The sequence below is a fragment of the Ictalurus furcatus genome, chromosome 17, assembly GCF_023375685.1.
Source record: "Ictalurus furcatus strain D&B chromosome 17, Billie_1.0, whole genome shotgun sequence".
In the NCBI taxonomy this organism is placed as follows: domain Eukaryota; kingdom Metazoa; phylum Chordata; class Actinopteri; order Siluriformes; family Ictaluridae; genus Ictalurus; species Ictalurus furcatus.
The window spans coordinates 1,075,075-1,082,574 of record NC_071271.1 but is presented as its reverse complement, the minus strand read 5'-3'; the positions used below and the strand labels follow the sequence as shown (position 1 = coordinate 1,082,574).

Here is a 7,500-nt window from a genome sequence, read left to right as displayed (position 1 = left end):
AGAGAGAGAGAGACAGAAAGAGAGAGAGAGACAGAAAGAGAGAGACAGAAAGAAAGAGACAGAAAGAAAGAGAAAGACAGAAAGAGAGAGACAAAGACAGAAAGAGAGAGACAAAGACAGAAAGAGAGAGACAAAGACAGAAAGAGAGAGACAGAGTGAGAGACTTTTTTGACTTTTAAACTGTCTTTATTTACCAATTATTTAGGAGAAAACAGAATAATCACTCATTCAAAAAAGAAAAAGAAAAAAACAGATCTACATGTTTCAACATGAAGAGTAAAGAAATGGTTAGATTAATAAAACAATCAGCAGTGAAAAACAATTCCACCATCATCCGTTATCAAAAAAACCCCCAAAACCCCTGATTTGCACACCGTCTTTTCAAACATTCCCACAGAGTGTTCTGGGGTAGAGTACGACTGGTCCTCGTAGACCACCGCCACTAAAAATCTTTTAAAGCGGTTTGTTAATCCCTTTAAAAATATTTTATAATCTGTACCAAGGAGAGACACAGGACGCCAGTTCTTTAAGCTGCCAAGGTCTCCTTTTTTGGGCAACAGAGTGACCACAGCTCCTCTCCAGCTGAGGGGCAAGACTTCCGACTCTATACGTCCGAGTGCAACAAAGGGCAGATCTGAGCCATTCAAAGACCAGAAAGTTTTATATGCCTCAGAGATCAGTCCATCCAGCGCTAGTGAGTGACCCTCCGCTCGACAGCCGTCACGCAGCTGCACTGATCCCCCTCCGAACGAGAGCGGTTCCCCGAGTCCACCTCTCCCACACCCGCCCCGCCGTGGCAGTCCATTCCGAAGCCCTCCAGTGGCCTCAGGATCACATGACCGACCGCTGCACAGTTCCTCATAAAAAAGACAACATCCATAGAATTTTGTCATCTTTGTCGGTAGCCTCTCGTCCACTGTGCAGTCCCGAGTGGCCTACACACCTCTTCTCTCCGGTCTCTCTCTCCAGTGCGAAGAAGAAAGATGTGGAGGAGTCCATTTTATTGCACTGTACAAACTTGGCTCGCACCATGGCACCGTGATCTCTCTCTTCATACAAGTTTTTCAGAGGAGTTTTATTCTTCTCCAGTATTTCTTTTGTTCTCGTTTCCTTCTTCTTCTTCACTTATTGGGCTGCTCGGTTTCAATATTCCGTTTGCAGGAAAGTTGATCTTTTCCTTGATTTCTCTGGTGCTGTTTGTCGTGTATTGTTGGCAGAAGATCTGAATCTGAACTTTACCAATGTGCCACCACTGGTTTAGTGACGCATACTGAAACTCTCTCTCTCTCCAAGACTTCCAGAAAAGTGTAAAAGCGTGAATAAAGTGGTGATCTTGTAAGAAGCTATTGTTAAAATGCCAGTGATGCTGCCGGAAAGTGCTCAATGCGGTAGTGACGGCGAGTGAGCAAGTGTTTAGAGAGGCCATGTTTTTATTTATTTAAATGAACATTGCCTCTTCTTTTTGGACTTGTATTGTATTATTTTTCACTTTTGGCATTAATTTTTTTAGGCGGTAGTGTTTTGGTCGGTCACGTTCTTCAAGAGTGGCCTTTCGCATTGCTGCGTGACATGACAGATAAAAACGTGAGAGATTTGGAAAGAAGGCATCAATTTTGGGTTTCTTAACCCCTTTTATCAGATCTAAAAAAAGTGCTTATGTGTGATGTGGTATAAAGCTGAGAACTACTGAAAGTTTTGTGTAGTCTAGCCATCATCTCCGAGGAATCGGCGTCCTCATCAGAGCCACTCTCTAGATCTTCAAATTCGTTTTCTGACTCATTATCGCGTTGTGAGGCTGCGAGTGCTCCTCAGTCCCGGTAGGGTCTGTCTGAGCGGGGACAGGGGCTTTGAGTGCTCCTCACTCCCGGCAGGGTCTGTCTGAGACAGGGACAGAGGCTGCGAGTGCTCCTCACTCCTGGCAGGGTCTGTCTGAGACAGGGACAGGGGCTGCGAGTGCTCCTCACTCCCAGCAGGGTCTGTCTGAGACAGGGACAGAGGCTGCGAGTGCTCCTCACTCCCAGCAGGGTCTGTCTGAGACAGGGACAGAGGCTGCGAGTGCTCCTCACTCCCGGTAGGGTCTGTCTGAGACGGGGACAGGGCTGCGAGTGCTCCACACTCCCGGTAGGGTCTGTCTGAGACGGGGACAGGGCTGCGAGTGCTCCACACTCCCGGTAGGGTCTGTCTGAGACAGGGACAGAGGCTGTGAGTGATCCTCACTCCCGGCAGGGTCTGTCTGAGACGGGGACAGGGCTGTGAGTGCTCCTTACACCCGGTAGGGTCTGTCTGAGACAGGGACAGAGGCTGTGAGTGCTCCAGGGACAGAGGCTGCGAGTCTGTCTGACATGGCCGTGTTCACCACACACAAAACATCTCATCTGTTCGGAGCAGATGAAGACGGTGTAATCTTTATTCTCCAGCGTTAGTTTAACAGAGAGAGAGCGGCTCGTGTCGTGTGTTTAGGATCATGTAGGTGAAACGGCAGAAAGACATGACGGGTTTGATGCCCGGGTTTTTTAAACCCAAAGGAATCATCTTAATCTGCGCTGTTAACTTTCCGTAGCGCTCGAGCACACTTTTTAAAGTTTCATTTTTAATAAAAGGAGGCACGTTAGACAGCACGATTTTCTTAGAGACACCGGAGAGCGGAAACACACGAACATACTCATTGTTTATCTCTAGCCCCTGTTCAATTAGCGCATCAACCATTTCAACTTCGCAAAGAAAAACCACCACTGCTTTGTTCATCCGACAAGCTGATCTGATGTTTACACCACCAACCTGATCACTGAAAGCAGTGAGAACTTCTTCAATTGGTATGGAGTCATCCGGCGTGCATTTACACCCATGTCTCAGGGTCAGGCGGGGGAAATCTCCATTTAGCTCCATTTTGGAGCGAGTTCTGCCGACAATAGTCGGCTCACACGCCGTTAACCTCACTAAAGCTCTTACTTTAGAACAATAGACTAAAGAAGAAAACAGAAAGGAAAGTATTTGAAGAAAGACTACAAACACTCAGAGACGTGCTCTAGCCACCTGCACTCTCGCCCGCTACCCACAATCCTCAGAGAGAGAGAGAGCGAGAGAGAGAGAGAGAGAAAAAGAGACAGAAAGAGTGAGACAGAGAGAGAGAGAGAGAGAGAGAGAGAGACAGAAAGAGAGATAGAGAGAGATAGAGAGAGACAGAAAGAGAGATAGAGAGAGACAGAAAGAGAGATAGAGAGAGAAAGAGAGACAGAAAAAGAGATAGAGAGACAGAAAGAGAGAAAGAGAGATAGAGAGAGACAGAAAGAGAGATAGAGAGAGACAGAGAGCCAGAAAGAGAGATAGAGAGAGACAGAAAGAGAGATAGAGAAAGAGAGACAGAAAAAGAGATAGAGAGACAGAAAGAGAGAAAGAGAGATAGAGAGAGACAGAAAGAGAGATAGAGAGAGACAGAGAGCCAGAAAGAGAGATAGAGAGAGACAGAAAGAGAGAGACAGAGAGAGAGAGAGAAAAAGAGACAGAAAGAGTGAGACAGAGAGAGAGAGACAGAAAGAGAGATAGAGAGAAAGAGAGAGAGAGAGAGAGAGAGAGAGAGACAAAGAGATATAGAGAGAGAAAGAGAGACACAAAGAGAGATAGAGAGAGACAGAAAGAGTGAGACAGAGAGAGAGAGAGAGACAGAAAGAGAGATAGAGAGAAAGAGAGAGAGAGAGAGAGATAGAGAGAGAAAGAGAGACAGAAAGAGAGATAGAGAGAGACAAAGAGAGATAGAGAGAGACAGAAAGAGATAGAGAGAGAAAGAGAGAGACAGAAAGAGAGATAGAGAGAGAAAGAGAGACAGAAAGAGAGATAGAGAGAGAAAGAGAGACAGAAAGAGAGATAGAGAGACAGAAAGAGAGATAGAGAGACAGAAAGAGAGATAGAGAGACAGAAAGAGAGATAGAGAGAGACAGAGAGCCAGAAAGAGAGATAGAGAGAGACAGAAAGAGAGATAGAGAGAGACAAAGAGAGATAGAGAGAGAGTCAGAGTGAGACAGAGAGAGGGAGAGAGAGAGACAAAGAGAGATAGAGAGAGAGTCAGAGTGAGACAGAGAGAGGGAGAGAGAGAGAAAAAGAGAGAGAGAGAGAGTGTCAGAGTGAGAGAGAGAGAGAGAGAGAGAGGGGGGAACTTAAAGAAAAAGAACATCTGATCACAGAAAAAAGAAAGAAGAGTTGGAGAGTGTGAGTTACAGTAACTACAGAAACTAAGGAAACGCTTTTAGCTGGCCAACTTCAGTCTGAATAGTCAGGTAATTAATTACTGTCTCACACACACACACACACACACACACACACACACACACACACCATGATTCCTTGATTGAGAAAAAGAAGTTAAAGTAAAAAAGTTGTGAACACAGGAGGTAAAGTAAATAACACAGAGAAAAAGGAGTAACAGAGAGAGAGAGAGAGAGAGAGAGGAGGAAGAAAAGTTTTGGCACTCCTGCTGCCTCTCCATGCCAACTGAGGCCCTGACAGAGCGACAGAACAACGGAAGACAAGCATATCGAAGAGGACAGATGAGTGCAGACGGATGGACACTGAATGGAAAGGGAAAAGAAATACTGCCGACCCAAAAAGCCAAACTACAGGAAGGAAAAATAAAAGAACGAGAGCGAGAGCGTGCATGAGAGAGAGAGAAATAGAGAGCGAGAGCATGCATGAGAGAGAGAGAAATAGAGAGAGAGAGCGAGCACGAGAGAGAGAAATAGAGAGAGAGAGAGAGCACGAGAGAGAGAAAAGGTCTTTGTGTTCACGGAGGTGGCGGTGTCTTTCCTGCCCTCTTTTGCGCTAATTCAATCCAAGTTTCAGGAGGAGTAGGAAGAACCTCCGAGCCATGAATTAACCAGTTGTTCATTTCAAGTCTGTGTAATTCTTCGTACAACCACAGGGGGCAGAGTAGAGCTCTCAAGCTACAAATCTAACATGATTATTGTCTTACGCTAGCTACAATCGCTGATATGCGTTTTTTTTTTTTAGTTAAAACATCAAAACGTCACCCACATCTGAGGATAATCAGAAAACTGTCACATCATGATAATAAAATATCACAATATCAAGATGAAACCAATACACTGGCCCAGAGTATTGTGTGTGTGTGTGTGTGTGTGTGTTTTGCTACTTTCCTGCAGTGAACAGGACGGACTGTCCACAAGCACCCTCAATGACAGCTGCGACAATACCGAACTTGTGTGTGTCTTCCAGTCACAAGCACCACCTCATTATTATTATCATCATCATCATCATCATCACTACATCCAACTACACAGCTTCTGTGTAGACAAACACAATGTTTCAGTGTTTTTTCAGTCAGAAGTCTTTGAGTTACATCACACACACACACACAGTTTGTTAGCCGATTAGTTTAGTACCCTACATGTGACATGAGAACGTGCAGGAGTGGTTTACATAACACACACACACACACACACACACCCTTGTACAATCATCTACTAACATTGGTGAGAGTTTAGAAAGGTATTAATTGTACACTTAAGCATATCAGCCATAACAGTAGCAGCATTTCATTGTTTTATGCTAATTACAGTATGATTAATTCAGAAGGCAGGTAAAGAATCTAAAGTTTATCAATTAGGACTGTTTTCAAAAATCGGTTTGGAGTCAGAGAAAAGCTTCAAATGAGACAGGGTCCTGGGGACTAGAGCAGAGAACCCCTCCTCTGGATTACCAGGGTTTTTAGATGACCGGAGTTAAAAACACCTGTTGTGCAGGGAAAACCCTCTCTGTGGTCAAAGAAATCAAGAGCCTCTGCTCAGTTGGACCAAAATTGAAACTTCTGCTCTGGGGATGAATTGGGGTTGAGAACCCCTGCTCTTGAAGACCAAATTTAAAAGATACCCGCTCCAAGGTTTTAAGAAGACCAAAGTCAAAATCCACTACTGTTGAGAACCAGTGTCAAGAACCCCTGCTCTAAAGGACTGGAGTTGAGAATATATTCCCCTAGAAATCCCTGCTGAGGAGGACCAGAGGTGAGAAACCCTGGTCTAGGAAACTGAAATCATCCTGGATCCTGGAAAACAGACTCAAAATCTTCTGGAAGACTTAAGTCAAGAACCTATCCTCTAGACGACTGGAGTCAAGAACCTATCGCCTGGATGACCGGAGCGGACAAGCCCAGCTCTGGAAGATCTGCTCTGGGGGACAGTCTGGGGGATCTCTTGTTCTGGAAAACCAAAGAAAATATTTTTAAAAAACCCTCTGAGGAAGGCTTGGGTCAAGAACCCTAAACTAGAACACCAGAGTTGAGCACCCGTGCTCTGGAGGACTGGAGTCAAGAACCCCTACACTGGAAAACCAAATTCAAGAACCCTGGAAGATTGGCATTAGGAACCCTTTTCTGGCAGACCCGAGTCAACAACGCCTGCTGGGAAGACCAAATGAAAAGAACCCTGCTCTTGTAGACCAAAGACAAGAACCCTTCTCAGGAGGACTGGGGTCTGCAGGAGTCGATAACCCCTGCTCTGGAGGACTATAAGCCAAAACTCATGCTACAGAAGACTGAAAACAAGAGCTCCTGCTCTGAAAGACTTGTGTGGAGAACCCCTGCACCGGTAGACCAACAAGAACTCAAGAACTCCTCTCAGGAAGACAGGAACCAAGAACCCCTGCTCTGGAAGACTGGAGGTAAGATCCCATGATCTACAAAATGAAATTAAGAATAACTGTTCTAGAAGATCAGTGTTGAGATCCCCTGCCACGGAAGACCTAAGACAAGAACCCCTGCTCAGGTAGACAGAGATCGAGAACCCCTGCGCAGGTAGACAGAACAGAGATCGAGAACCCCTGCGCAGGTAGACAGAGATCGAGAACCCCTGCGCAGGTAGACAGAACGGAAATCGAGAACCCCTGCGCAGGTAGACAGAGATCGAGAACCCCTGCGCAGGTAGACAGAGATCGAGAACCCCTGCGCAGGTAGACAGAACGGAAATCGAGAACCCCTGCGCAGGTAGACAGAGATCGAGAACCCCTGCGCAGGTAGACAAAGATCGAGAACCCCTGCGCAGGTAGACAGAACGGAAATCGAGAACCCCTGCGCAGGTAGACAGAACAGAAATCGAGAACCCCTGCTCAGGCAGACAGAAATCGAGAACCCCTGCCTGGAAGGCCAGAGTTGAGAGCACCTGCACAGAAGGACTGGAGTCAAGAACCCCAGGTCTGGAGAAACAGAACAAACAGCACTGATCTGTTTAGCTTTGTTTCATTTATTCAAATGTACCCTCTCACTGGTTCCCAGCAGAACCCGGAGTCTACCGTCACGGTACTGAACTAGAAGAAGTAGTTCAGGGACGCTGCTGTGCTGCTGGTGCAGTCTCGAGATTTTTATTCCGATTTATGTTTTAGATTCTCCTGAACATTTCTGTAATTCTGGAAGGAGACTGTAGAATAATCTTCAGCTAAAATTATTAGACATCATATTGTGTGTGTGTGTGTGTGTGTGTGTGTGTGTGTGTGTGTGTG

The 7,500-nt window shown here is 45.8% G+C and overlaps 1 protein-coding gene across 1 annotated transcript in view; it reads right to left on the bottom strand.

Annotated features, from left to right (window-relative positions):
• LOC128621014 (chloride channel protein 2-like) overlaps nt 1–7,500 on the bottom strand; it is a 74,432-nt gene that overhangs the window by 50,718 nt on the left and 16,214 nt on the right. The gene's annotated exons all lie outside the window — the stretch shown is intronic.